Below are 15950 nucleotides of genomic sequence, written 5' to 3'. Positions count from 1 at the left end.
TTTATGGCATGTAATGGCGACGGGGACGGAAAAAAAGTTAACAACAGTAGCAAGGAAGCATGGATGAAGCTAAACGGAGCATGGCAAAGATAAAAACCGTCTAGCAAATCGAAAAATTCGACCGAGAAGCCCTAGTCGCGAAATCTTGCGCGAATTTCGAATTAAACAAGTGGAAACAGTGGGGAATTGGGGTAAGATCATCAACAAGCTAATCAAGGGTAAATAAACACAAATAAATCGAAACAAATCGACTAGACATGGGATTTTCGAACCCTAATTCAAATCACCTCATGAAAATCGAATTAATTGAAGAGAAAATGCAAAGAGTGTGAAAGAAACACTTACTTGATGATGATGATCCTATACAAGCAATTAAACTTCAAATAACAAGCAACAAAGGCGGATTTTCGATTGAAAAACCCGCGAACCCTGATTCCCTTTAAAAACCGCGAAAACAAGCACAAAAGAGGGGGAAAAAAAGGGGCTATTGAAGATTAATTAGCTATGAAGGGATTGTAGGTGGTGGATTTGGAGATTTTGGGCAATAAAATTGGGGATTTGGGGAGAAATCAATCGCACATTAAGGGGGAGTTAGACGGAAATTAGAAGTGAAATGAAATTGAATTAGGAAAATAAGAGTTTTAAGAAAGAAAACTCCCGTCCACTGTTCATTTCACTCGATCGAGTGGTTTTAATCACTCGATCGAGGACTTTTGCTGTCCCCTTTGCTCGATCGAGTAAGAACCCTCTCGATCGACCTGTTCCTCTTTGGCTTTTCTCGATCGAGTAACCAGACGGCTCGATCGACCCATTTTCCACTCGATCGAGTACAAAAAGTACTCGATCGAGGACTTCCTCGTGTAGACTCTTTGAAGTTCGTCCCTTCTTCCTCGAATTGCGTGAATCTTCCCCAAACCTGCGTAAAACATATCCAAACACATCCCAAAATACCAAATACGCAGAAAACACAGTCTATAGTCTCAGTCTAAGCTAAAGGATTGTCTAAACTAATTGTCCTAATTAAAAACGTAATAAATAAATTCAAACAAATATCTATTACAATTTGTTACACGGGGCATTTCCCCGTTTAATTCCCATCAGCTTTCAGTAGCCCCTTGGTGGGCTTTCGATCGGAGGACGTCACTTCAGCCGATGCGACCGTCCTCTTTGATTTCCATGAGCTTGAATTATGTTTGCAAGAGGAGGAGGAACATAGTTCAAATCTATGTAGGTTCGAATCGTCTTCGTTCTCGCCCTCTCGTCATCTTCTTTGGCATCCTTGGCTCCATTTTGATTGATAATGGTTGCACCATGTCCCTTGACAGCTCCTTTCTTGCCTTCATCCGCACTGCAGAAGGAAAATGACGAATTTTCCTCCTTTTTGCTCTCGGTATGAAGCGGAGGGTTAGCAATAACAAAGAATATTCTCCAAATTTTCATCCTGGAGTGTCAATAATAGGGTCAACAGAAGAGAGGGCATTGCAAGGCTGAGCTTGCATGGGAGCCCTCCGGAACTTGGACCGATGAAAAGTCGCTCCTCGTCCCCTACCCGAAAGGTCAAAGTCTTCCCCGACGTCTATCACCGCACGGGCAAAGTGGACAAAAATGGTCTCCCTAAAATGATAGGGGTGTACACATCTTCGGGGATATCTAAGACGACAAAATCAACGGGAATAAAGAACTTCCCGATCCGAACAGTACGTCTTCGCTACACCTAGTGGCCGTGATAAACTACGGTCGGCCATCTGGACAGTCATGTTGGTGCAACTCAGCTTTGTCACACCAAGTCTCTTAGCTAGAGACAAAGGTAAAACACTTACGCTAGCGCCTAAATCGCATAGCGCATTATCAATCAATTGCATACCGATGTGACAAGGGATCGAAAAACTACCCGGGTCTGATTGCTTAGGAGGTAGCTTATTTTGAGATAGGGCTGACCCCACCTGCGTCAAAGCTACGGTCTCATTATCATTAATAGTCCTCTTACGTGCTAAAATTTCTTTCATAAATTTTAAATAAGAGGGTACCTTGGTCACAATTCGTTGAACGGCACGGAAACTTCCAAACTCTTCAAAAGTTCAACAAATTTGCCAAACTGTTGATTAACTTTGGTATTCTGCAGCCGCCTCGGGAAGGGAACCGTAATTGGTATTTCGAGCCCCTTGTTTCTCGCTTCCAAAGTGTCTTCCGGAGCAAGTTCGGTATCCTTTGGACGCTTCCTACCTCTCGAACGAGGCCTTTCTGGTAATTCCTCGCTTAAACGAGCACTAGCAGGCTCTCGAATAAGCTTCCCGTCAGCAATATCACTCGATCGAGCAATGTGCTCACTCGATCGAGCGTTTCTTCACTGTCGTGCCGATCGATCGAGCAAACTTACCACTCGATCGACCAACCTCATCTTCTGCTTCACTCGATCGAGCAGAAACTCTACTCGATCGACCAGATTCTTCACCATTTCCACTCGATCGAGCATCGACTTCATCCGATCGAGTAACTCATTTGTCGTGAGTCCTTTTCTCTTAACATAACACTGTTCATCATCGCCGATGCCTTCCCCGGGTCCGATTTTGACTTCCGGTCCCTCATAAGAAAGACCGCTTCTCAACTCTATCAGATGTACCGTCTCATTTGGGTTCTTGTCATTTTGAGTCGGTAAATGACCGGGCTTCCTTGAAGATTGATTTTCAGCCAGTTAGGCAACTTGAGTCTCAAGTGCCTTGAATGCCGTGTCCTTCTGTTGTAATTGCTTTGCAATGGACTGCATCATGGACTTTAACTCACCTATCTCACTCACCCCACTAGATGACGAAGCACCTTGGTTAGGAGGGTTGAAATACGGAGGCTTCTGATAGCCTTGTTGCTTCTGGTGTGGAGGAATATAGGGTCACATGCGGCGATTTGGAGGGGCGGTGGGGTTGAGTACGTTCGGTTACTCCACCTCAAATTGGGGTGGATATTCGGCTCGTAATGAGTGTTGTTTTGCCTGTAATGTTGGAAGGCAAAGACATTGCTCATAAGGACTAGGACAATAATCAACGACATGTCCATCTACCCCATACCTCGTACAGACGAAAGGACCGTCTGTCATAGCATTAACCTGGTACATCCCTCCCTTGAGAGCTCCCCCTAGTTCATACTTGTCAAACCTTGCGGTAAGGGCTTCTAATGCGGCTACTAAAGAGGATTCAGCGGCTCTCCTTTGGTTTCCTCTTGAATTCCCATATTCAGCCCTATGAGTGGCTAAATCATCTATGATTTTCCATCCCTTGGTCGCCCCCAAGTTGTCAGCAAATCGACCATTGGCTGCTGCATCTAAGATAGCCCTCTGATCATCATATAAACCATTGTAAAAATTTGTTGCACAAACTCCATTTTTCGAAACCATGATGTGGTATGGTCCGCACTAGTTTCTTAAAGCGAAGCCATGCCTCGTGGAAGTTCTCGTCAGGCCCTTGTTTGAAACTTGTTATCTGAGCTCTAATGGCGATGGTTCTCGAAGCAGAGAAGTACTTCTTATAAAACGCCAATGCTAGCGAATTCCAATCTGTTATGCCGTGAGCAGCCCGGTCTAAATCCCTGTACCACTCCCTTGCAGCATCGCGGAGTGAGAAGATGAACATGGTTTCTTTTATCTGATCAGCTGTCATGCCGGTAGGTGGGGGTATGGAGCAGCAGTAATCAATAAAGGTCTCCATATGCTGAGCTGCATCTTCAGTTGCAGCTCCCCCGAACTGATTTTTCTCGACCATATTGATGTATGCAGGCTTTGGCTCGAACTTCCTAGCATCTCCCGGTAATTCGAACCCTTTATAGAGATTGTCAGCCGTGGGCTCGGAGTGACTAGCAATGGTTGCTTCCTCAGCCATTTCGGGAAAATCTGGGAAAGTGATAGATTCAACTGATGAATTGGAAACTGGAGAAGACGGTGGATTGTCTTCGAAAAGCTCGTTCTCGTAAAAGCTACCACGAGAACTAGGCTCTTCCTCTGCCTGTTGTTCTTGAAATAGTCTCCTTTTTACGTGCAGAGATCTCTCAATCTCGGGATCAAAAGGTAGTAGTGGACCACCTTGCGACCTGCGCATAAGAAGAAACTACAGACAAGATATAAGAATAGTCTAAGGAACGATGTTCCTTAAACTAAAAGAAGAATTAAAAATAAAACAGCTAGTAAATTGAACAATTGCCTCCCCGGCAACGGCGCCAAAATTTGACACGTCTGTCGCGTACCTGTCAAAAATAAAACCTAACGGTCTCAACTAAAAATGTAGCAGAGGCAGTCGAGTATCGAATCCACAGGGAGGTAATGCAACACAGCTATCTATTTCTAATCCTATGGTAACAATTGGTGTTGAATTGAATTTTGGTTTCTAAACTACGGAGTTGAAAGGTAAGAGAAATAAAGCAGAGGGCAGTAAAGCAGGAAAGTGAATTAAAACTATCAATAAGAGGGGGACATGTCGGGAATTCGGTTCACTACGGTAGTTCAACAACTTAGCAGTAAATGACTCAGACGAACTAATGCGAGACGGATATTAGAAGGTCCTTTCGGTCCACTTCCCACCCTAAAATACCACTAACTTAACTTTCGTCCTCATTAGGGTAGTCTACTGTTTATAGCAGGCCTATTTAGTCCAATCTTTCGATCCAGGATTAATTGTAGCCAGTTTAATGGGTGACATAGAAGCGTGCACTCAACTAGGTCGGGAATTACAGTTAAATTGCTATAGTGACAGAGCCTCTTAATCAATTCGTCCAAGTCATTCGCTACGTCGTCATTTTCCTACCGCAGATCCCCTAATCCCAACATGAAAGGATTTAGCTACTCATATTCTTAATAAAACTAACAAAGAAACAATTTCCCAAAGAGATGACATAATGAAATAATAATAGAATTCAATAACGGAAATTAGGGCAAGAAAGAACGATAACATAAACAAGAATTAAAAGCAACAAGAAGGTTAATTATTATTAAGGGAAGAGAGGAGATTAAAATCTAAGCGATTCCGGCGTAAAGAACAACCGAGTCCGAGTGAAATAATCCCAAAAATAAAAGTAACAGTTGAAGGAGCAAGAGTAACGTAGCAAAAGTTCTACTGTGGAAACTTAGAGAGTAAAAAAGTGAATAATAGATAAAAAAAGATGTCTATTAACCTAATTCACTTAGGTTTAAATAGAAAGTAAAACTGAAAACTTGCGAAATAAAACATCCACGGACTAAGTAAAAGCCCACGCCTGTGAAAACCTCTCGATCGAGTAGATTAGACCACTCGATCGACCATCATCTCAGCAGAAGTCCCTCGATCGACCAGCAGGTTACTCGATCGAGGACTTGGTCATGTGCAGCTTACTCGATCGAGTAAGGAATAGCTCGATCGAGCCTCAGGGAACCTAGGAACCACTCGATCGACCACCAAACGGCTCGATCAAGCACTTGTATCTTCAATTCAGCTCACGTCTCCACCCAAACGCCTCGTAATGCGTGCAACGACACTTCCAACTACAATGTCTTACTCTGTGACAATCCCGTCTCCTCTAAATGTATGCAAAAAGGACGAAAAGGAGTATGGTTCCGCTAATTCCGCGATCATTCCTACAAAAAGGATCAAATACACCAAAGTAGCCAATTCGAGGCAAAATACTATAAAAACAGTATAGAAATGCATAGAAATACGTGCTGAAATAGGCCAAAAAGACTATACATTAGGCACGTATCACATTGGGATCATCTCGTTCTGGCACAAGAAGAAGCATACACTTACATACGCAATACTTAGAGAAATATAAGCATTGTCATTGTCATACAATAATTCTCCCAAATTACATAGTGCATTTCATATGTTTTATAGGAAAGGAGATACTAAGGCGGAAATTCCCGTCTTTAGTGCATATTTAGAAGCTTTTTGACGATCTTGGATGGACTAGTATGAAGAGGAGGCAAGAATGATCACCAACGATGTAGGAATAAAGAGTATATAGAAGGATCTAGGCTTTTGAATCACTCCAATAAGAGTCCGGATGACAAAATGACGTTCGTTTTACAATCCGAGCTCAAATAAAGAAGATGTCCGCCAATCCGCTCGTCCCGAGACTCAAGACGCTCGTCCCCTGAGACAAGACGCTCGTCCTCCCTTTCAGGACGCTCGTCATGAGGCCTTAAAATACGAGTGTCCCGTGCTTGATCCGCTCGTCTCCCCCTGCTACTGGACGAGCGTCCCGACCCCTTGGCCGCTCGGATTCCTCTCCAGTGCCAACCGCCCCTACTGCCTAGACGCTCGAGATACGCATATTTTTCAAAGACTAGCTAAAAGGAGACCCGCATCTTTTCTTGAGAGGAGCGATTCCTCAAGGACTTAAACATCATTTAAGCCGTTAGTAACCCTAATTTGTGCACCTAATCCCTACTATAAATACCCCATTTGTAATAATCAAACAGACCAAGCTCGCTTAGTAGGAAACTCTCTTAGATTAGATTAGGAGTATATTAGGATAGATTACTCTTTAATCTTTCCACAAAATTACACATTAGTCTTTCCTTAATTATTGTTCAAGTTTATTATTCAAGTTTATTATTGGGTTATTATTGGAGGATTGACAAGCCTTCATCAATCAATCAAGTTCTCTTCTTTTATTCTTGCTTTATTATTTGGATCATCTTAAGTTTGGTATAACTCTTTTACCCTTTACTCTTTATTGTTTATTTCCTCATTCTCTTATCATGTTTACACTTGTTGTAATGATTGACACCATTAATGAGATGTTCTCCATGATAATGAGTGAGTAGTTACTAAGCTAGGATTAGTGGGTAATTAGGGGAAACAAACATGGGACTAATCATGCTTAATCTAATATGTTTTCATAATTAAATTGCTTGGTTGTTGTGATGTCAACCTAAGCACATGTTATGTTTGATGAAATGCTAAGCCTATGAATCCTTGCATTTATAACCATCTCTTATCTATTCAACTTGACTTGTAAGATATAAACCAACTCGAGTCTTGTTAGACCATGCATAGAAGTGATTAGAAGGAATGTAAGTCGACTTGTAGGTGTTGTACAATATAAACGATTCGGCTCTGGGACCCAACTCTTCCTAAGAACCTTAAGACATAAACCAACTCGGTTCCTTCACAATATTAATTGCTTGCTACTTTGTGAACATGTTTGTATGGTCAACTCTCATGAATCCCCCATGACCCCATGATATCCTAGTACTTTTAATCATTTGTTTACATCTTTCCTTTTATTGCTTGTTTTACTTTATTGCTTGCATTAGTCTAGAACACAACTACAAACCCAAATCAATTGTGACACGTGCATAAATTGAGATAGATAGACTTAGAACCCAAAGCACACCGTCCCATGGATCGACCTCGACTTACCACTAGCTAGTTGTTTGTTGAGAATTATAAATATGTGTTTGATTGGGTGTACAATGACACGCTCACGATCAAAAATGGCGCCGTTGCCGGGGATGGTGCTATGTGATTAAGTTTTTGCTTGTTTGTCTATTCTGATTTTTCTTTCACCTTGAGGAACTTGTTCCTCAAGGATTGTTCTTACCGTTTTTGTTTAGTTTCCTTGGTTGTAGTTGTTCCCATGGATCGACCTCGACTTACCACTAACTAGTTGTTTGTTGAGAATTATAAATGTGTGTTTGATTGGGTGTACAACGACATGCTCACGATCAAAAATGGCGCCGTTGCCGGGGATGGTGCTATGTCATTAAGTTCTTACTTGTTTGTCTATTTTAATTTTTCTTTCACCTTGAGGGACTTGTTCCTCAAGGATTGTTCTTACCGTTTTTGTGTAGTTTCCTTGGTTGTAGTTGTTTCCTTGTCTTAGCTATGATGACCCAAGACTTGATACATGGAGTATGTGGTGGGTCTTTTGAGTATGACTATGGGTATTGGGAGTTTGAGAAACAAGTCAACACAAACCTACCTTACTACTCATACAATTAAAATCCTAACTACTACCCCAACTTTTCCCACCAAAATCCCCACATCCATTATCCACAACAACCACCTACCCAAAACTCACTTTACAATCAATTCCAAATGCCACAATATGAGCACTTACACACCTTCCCACAACAAGAAGATGAACCCATTCAAAATATATTTATCCAAATGATGAGGGATCAACAAAACTTCTTCAAACAAATGCTAGAGGAGAGCCAAAAGAGGGACAATGTTCTTCAAGGCATTGTTGCCCAAGGTGAGGAATTGGAGATTCAAATTTCCCAAATAGAATAATCCCAAGCAATCACTCCCCACTATTCCTTAAACATTGATCATGAATGTGAATTTGAAGTAGTAACCTTTGATGTGGAAGATGAGAAGTGGGAAGAGCCTATCTCTTTGAGCTCTTGTGTGTATGAAAGCGTGGTATTTTATGAGGAAGATATGAGGTTGAGTAAGACAAGTACTCTTAGCCTTTGTGAGTATGAGGGTGTGTCATTTGAAGTGGATGTTGAGTTGTTGGAGAAAGAGTTGGTGAAGAGGAGTGAAGCCCCCATTTATGATTTATATAGAGATAGTGATGATGACAAGCCTATGGAAGAAACTTATGCGGAATATATGCCTTGCAATGACTCATGGAATGAAGAAGAGGAATGGAGTTATGAGATTGCCTCGCTTGAGGAGCCCATCCTTGAGAAGTTTGAGGTATGCTTCCATGAGGAAGATGAATGTCTCTTTCCCATTGACCATGAAGACCTTTTCACACCCACCATGGAACCTATGATTGTTGGAGATGATATGGTGGACCTTCTCCAAAAAGTCCAATCATCATATAAAGGGTACTTGGTGGAAAAGCTCAAGAACAAAATTGCGAATGAGCTTACTTGTGGAGACTTGGCACCCACAATCTCAATTCCAAAACTACCCCGTCATCACTACCATGAGAATTCTACTTCTACTCTTGAAGCATTGATAAATCCAAATGTAATCATCATCACCAAAATTGAAGGAGAAGGTGGTAAGTGGAAGTCTACGGATGAAAATGAACCATACTTCATATCTAGTGTTGACAAGAATCATGGGCTTATTGGTTTGAAGCATTGAGAAAGCTCTAGTGCCAAGGACAAGGTGAAAGAAAGAACATATGACAAACTTCCTTGGCCAAATTTCATGTTCAAATGGAGCAACCCATACTTATGCTTATTTGGAGCTTGTTCACAAGCTTTTGATCTTCTTTTAAGAGCCTTTAGCTCTATGGACAAAAGAAAGAATTTCAACAAATTAAACTAGTTTGGTGGAGTCCTATCTCAAACAACAATTCGTAAGATATCATTTCCTTTGACTTTGCATTACATTTACACTTGCATTTATTTATATACATATACATTTAGCTTGCATTTGTATTATATTTCATATTGCATTTACATTAGTTAGTTCATATAGTTTAAATTGCATTGTAATATACCTCACATGATTCATATAGATAGTTGCCTATTGACTAGAATTCATGCATAGTCACCAATGACCAATCCTATTCTTTTCTACACTAGAAATAGCGTTTAAATCGGTTTGGGGAGGTTTGATCATAGGTGACCATAGTTTAAAAGAAATCATGCATCATATAATATAGTTTAAGTTGTATTTATTTGTTATATATGTCATAGAAATGCATTTAGGTAGAGCATACATTCATTCATATCATATCGTTACATTTGTATTTTAATTTCCATAAAAAACCAAAACCAAAAACATGTATCTCTTTTTCATTCCTACTCCTACATGTACATTGAGGACACTGTCCAAAATAAAGTGGGGGATGGGAATTTATATTCCAAAATACATAAAAATTAAAAAATTTCGAAAAATACAAAAATATGTCTTTTTATTTCATAAAAACAAAACCCATAAAAACTTGAAAAACTGAAAAGTCCAAAAACATGTTCATTTCCTTTATAGTGTAGTCTTGTATATATTGTTTTGTATATATTGTGTTTGTTCATCCTTTTTCACATTTATCAACTATGCCACATCCGAGACATAAGAATATAGAAGACCGCATGGTATGATCTTTTCAATCTCCTTTTTCCTCTTTATGTTAATGACTATGTGGCTTTATTTTGATTGATGCGGTAAAAGCAATGTGAATTTAGGATTGCATTTAGATTATTTGGCATATTAGTTGGTAAAAGCATATGCATTAGGATGTGTAAATGTTATTTGCATCATGGCATGTAGTTGTATGTTAGAAAAATTTGGTGAAAGCATCTATTTGGGAAGTTTGACAAGTGTATATAGGCCCTAGTAGATGCTTTTTATTCTTAAGACTTTGCTTGTTAGAATACTTGTAAAACACCCTAGGATGTGTCATTCTAGTATCCTTTGACCCATGGATTAAGACCTAGTCAAGAGTACCTTGTGGAGTGATAACTCCTTGGCTACCGTTTATTCCAAGGTGACCCTTGAAACCATGCAACCATCATCCATGTTCTACCATACATTTTTTCATCAAAAGGGAATGGGCACAAAAAGAAATTGTTCAAACAAATTGAGTTCAAGAAATGAAATGAAAAGTCAAAAAGTTTGCAAATTTCATCAAAAGAAAACAGGAGTAACAAAAATAAAAACTCCTATGCTTCAAATATAATGCACCCTCGTTCCTAATTGGGATGACTTTGAAAATGTTCAAAAGAAAATGCAAAAAGTTAAAAAGTTGTCAAGTATTGAAATGCCAAGCATCAAAAGAAATGGCAAAAAGAAAGTGTTCTCAAATGTTATATGCAACAAATTAGGGGGGGGGGACAACAACAAAAGCAAACTCTCAAATGAACCTCAATTACTGTTGATCCCTTTATCCATCGTATCCATTTTTGTGCATGGTAGAGAGGGGACGACCCTTCTTCTTGTCTAGGCAAGAGGGGGAATTCCGAGATCCTCCAGTGTTTCTAACACCATAGGGAGTCTATTCTTGACAGAAGCATTTAACGATTGAGGACAAAGGTACCCTAGCTTGACACAACTTGGAGGTGATTTATTGATATCCTTCTAGGCTTAGTAGTTTGAAGAAACCATATCTATGAAGGAGTGTGTACCCATGAATTGCTTCCCCTTTAGATAATTTCCGCCACTTAGATGAGGAATGTGGCTATTCTTTTGTAGATGCATCCATTACTTGATTTTGTGTGTTTTAATGCTTGGATGTGTCGTCATTTTGGCAAAACCCACCTTGCCTTGCAAGAAGGCATCCTACCTCATGGTTGTCTTGTTGTGAGTTCAAGGGGCGGAGTGAGACCCGCTAATTGTCTCATATCGGTTATATTAGTAGGATAGTTTAAATAAAGGTCTAGTTTTTGTCACCTCTTTACTCGGGACGAGTAAAGGTTCGGTATGGGGAAATTTGATGTGAACATTATTTGCACACATTTAGTCCCCTAATTGAGCCTATTTTGGATACTATTATAACATTCCATGGCCATTTTATCCGTCAAATGCTTTCTATTTTGCTTTCCTAGTGCATTTCGTATGTTTTATAGGAAAGGAGATAATAAGGCGGAAATTCCCGTCTTTCGTGCATATTTAGAAGCTTTTTGATGATCTTGGATGGACTAGTATGAAGAGGAGGCAAGAATGATGACCAAGGATGTAGGAATAAAGAGTATATAAAAGAATCATAGGGTTAAAAGTAAGGATGACGAGAAGGAAGGCATTACAAGGAGAAACTTCTCGGAACCAAAAGGAGAGTTGCTCCTTTGGTGCTGAAATTATGCTAGACGAAACGGCGTCGAAAAATCAAGTGATCTAGGCTTTTGAATCACTCCAATAGGAGTCCGGATGAGAAAATGACGTCCGTTTTACAATCCGAGCTCAAATAAAGAAGCTGTCCGCCAATCCGCTCGTCCTCCCTTCCAGGGCGCTCATCTTGAGGCCTTAAGATCCGAGCGTCCCGTGCTTGATCCGCTCGTCTCCCCGTGCTACAAGACAAGCGTCCCGACCCCTTGGCCGCTCGGATTCCTCTCCAGTGCCAACCGTCGCTACTGCCTAGACGCTCGGGATGCACATATTTTTGAAAGACTAGCTAAAAGGAGACCCGCATCTTTTCTTGAGAGGAGCGGTTCCTCAAGCACTTAATCGTCATTTAAGCCCTTAGTAACCCTAATTTGTGCATCTAATCCCTACTATAAATACCCCATTTGTAATAATCAAAGGGACCAAGCTCTCTTAGTAGGAAACTCTCTTAGATTAGATTAGGAGTAGATTAGGATAGATTACTCTTTAATCTTTCCACACAATTACACATTGATCTTTCCTTAATTATTGTTCAAGTTTATTATTCAAGTTTATTATTGGGTAATTGAAGATTATTGGGTTATTATTGGAGGATTGACAACCCTTCATCAATCAATCAAGTTCTCTTCTTTTATTCATGCTTTATTATTTGGATCATCTCAAGTTTAGTATAACTCTTTTACCCGTTACTCTTTATTGTTTATTTTCTCATTCTCTTATCATTTTTACAATTGTTGTAATGATTGACACCATTAATGACATGTTCTCCATGATAATGAGTGAGTAGTTACCAAACTAGGATTAGTGGGTAATTAGGGTAAACAAACATGGGACTAATCATGCTTAATTTAATATGTTTTCATAATTAAATTGCTTGCTTGTTGTGATGTCAACCTATGCACATGTTATGTTTGATGAAATGCTAAGCCAATGAATCCTTGCATTTACAACCATCTCTTATCTATTCAACTTTACTTGTAAGATGTAAACCAACTCGAGTCTTGTTAGACCATGCATAGAAGTGATTAGGAGGAAAGTAAGTCGACTTGTAAGTGTTGTACAATCTAAACAATTCGGCTCCGGGACCCAACTCTTCCTAAGAACCGTAAGACATAAACCAACTCGGTTCCTTCACAATATTAATTACTTGCAACTTTGTGAACATGTTTGTATGGTCAACTCTCATGAATCCCCTATGACCCCATGATATCCTAGTACTTTTAATCATTTGTTTACATCCTTCCTTTTATTGCTTGGTTTACTTTATTGCTTGCATTAGTCTAGAACACAACTACAAACCCAAATCAATTGTGACACTAACATAAATTCAGATAGATAGACTTAGAACCCAAAGCACACCATCCTATGGATCGACCTCGAGTTACCACTAACTAGTTGTTTGTTGAGAATTATAAATTTGTTTTGATTCGGTGTACAACGACACTCTCACGATCATCCTCCAAGGTTAACCTGATCTCTCCAAAAAGCATATGGAAAGTCGAGCTCATGTCCCAGAAGCGGTCCAGGAAGGCTCGAACCAGGCTCATGTTGGCCCAAATCTTCTTCCTCTTGATCTGACGCCAACCCCTCACCAAAGTTCCAAAGGCCCCATGCTCGATGATTGCCTTCTCCTCCTCCGACAACTTCTCAAAAGTCTCCATCATGGTCGCATATCCAGAGAAAGACCTCAGGTTGCCAGCCTCCTTCATTTTGAAAGGTTTGTTAAAGCTTCAAAGCTAAGTAAACGGATGAATATAAAATATATGGCTCGATAAAAGGCCAGATTGAAAGCTTACCATACTCCTTGCCGTACGATAAGACAAGTGACTCTCTGATGCCCAAATGAGATGGCGACCATCTAATTTATAAGCCCACTCTGGCGCAGGCACAAGCTAACACCCCCTCCTCCTCACGATGACCCTCCTAGGCGCCTCTTTCTCTTCCTCCATCTCCTCTGGTACCCTCGTGTGAACCACTGCCACAAACAAAAATTCCGACATGATAGCAAGTTTACCCATCATCCAAGGGTTTCAAAACATCATGTTTTATTAAAAACCAACTAGTATAAGGTCATTTTCGAGCCTTTTGAAGCGGTTTATCAAAGATCGTCTTATTTTGGTCTCAAGTTGATACTGTCGTTTTATACCAAAAATAAAGCTAATTAAAACTAACAAAGAAGCTAGTGATAAGCAGGGTCGATCTCCATAGGGAGGCAAGATATCTGTTAAAGGTCCGTCTATTTGGTCACAAATGGGGGTTTTGAATTTTGGTTTCTAAACTAATAAGAGGTTAAAGGAAAGAGCAGTAAAGAGAGAGCAATAAAGATAGAAAATATAATAAAGATGATCAAATGAGAGAAGGCATGCCAAGATTTCGGTTCACCATGGTAGTCTATCGACTCAGCTGCAAATAGCCTAGACAATCTACTATGAGACGGATATAGGAAACGTCCTTCCGGTCCACTTTCTATCCTATATTTCCACTAACTTAACTTTCGTCCTCGTCAGGGTAGTCTATTGTTCATAGCAGGTATATTTAATCCAATCTTCCGATCCACGTGTAAATTTAACCAGATTAAAGGTAACTTAGAAGCGTGCACTCAACTAAGTCGGTATTATAGTTAAATTGCCATGGGTACAGATTCTCACAAGTAAACTATCTAGTTTATTCGCTACATCGTCTCAATCCTACCATGGATTCCCTAATCCCGACATGAAATAATTTAGCTACTCATATTACTAATGTTGTTAATATTAATAATGATGATTAAACTAATTAGAGACATGATGCAATAATAATAATTAAGCATAAATAGAGATTAGGGCAAAATAATTAAGACAAGAAAGCAATGATTAAAGCAAAGCAACAATGGTATTAAGATTAATAAGGGAAGGAAGATTACAATCTCTAGGATCCGGCGTAAAGAACAAATTCACAAGCAAAAGATTAAGGGAAGAGAGTTTACAGTAGAAAGTGTAAAAAGAGAGATTAAGAGAATTCTTAGATGGGAGAGCGTAAGTAGCGTCCTCAATAACCTAATTAACGAAAGCTTAAATAGGCAAAAACAAAGCCCATCACGAAATAACATAACACGGGTTAATTAAGCCCATCTAAAATCCAAAACCTCTCGATCGAGTGATATAAAACCACTCGATCGAGGTCTTCAGCAGATAATCCTCTCTATCGAACCAAAATATCTCTCGATCGAGGAAACCCACTAAACAGCATTTCGATCGAGTATGCTAAAGCACTCGATCGAACTCTTCTACTCACAAAACCACTCGATCGAATCAAAATGCCCATGATCGAGTGTTCTTCCTCCAAGTCAACTTCTAACTCGTCATTGACTGCTTCGTTGACCACCCTCTCACGCACTTCAATTCATAATCTCTCTCTAACATTCCCGTCTCCTCAAAATGCATGCAAAATAGGACGAAAAGAGTACAGTTTCACCACTTTCAGGTTCATTTCTGCAAAATAGGCAAAATAAACCAAAGTAGCCAATTCGAGGCATATTGCAATACAAAACAATACAAAAGTGCATAGAAATACCTGTAAAATAAGACTAAAAAGGCTATATAAAATGCACGTATAAAATCTCCCCAAACCGAACCCTTACTCGTCCTCGAGTAAACTAAATGCAAACTAATGGAACGGAAATGAAAACTCGGAGCTAGCTATAACTTGTCTACTTGAACCAATTTAATACAACAGAAATCAACAGTCATAGCCCCAGCAATCAATACGCAAACGAATTATAATACGTCCATAAATAAAGCTGACCTATCGACCTTGCAAGACCAACAAAATCGGACTCTCACGTGGTCACTATTCTCTCATGAATCAAAGGGTGAATTATATATGTATAAGAGAGAAAGAAAAACAATCACTCACCTAAACTGCGACCTACATAGCATGCATGCGACAAAAAAATGATACGCGATTCAAGTACTATGCACACATTCCAACCAACAATGTCCGTCACAGCTGAGGGCTTACAAATAGTATAGGAATAGTGAGGTTCAGGTGAGAAATGGCAAAATAAATTATGGAAGTGTTGAGGTAAAAGCGCCAAGCTAGTTCCTAAACAAGACCGTATAAAACAATCCCAATCTCAACTGACTGAAAAATAAAGCGCAAGTGCCATTCATTTGGCACACATCTCACTAACCAAATACACTATCTCCTCAAAAATATATGAATAAG

This window comes from Silene latifolia, chromosome Y (genome assembly GCF_048544455.1).
Source record: "Silene latifolia isolate original U9 population chromosome Y, ASM4854445v1, whole genome shotgun sequence".
Taxonomy (NCBI): Eukaryota; Viridiplantae; Streptophyta; class Magnoliopsida; order Caryophyllales; family Caryophyllaceae; genus Silene; species Silene latifolia.
This window is presented reverse-complemented; position numbering follows the sequence as displayed.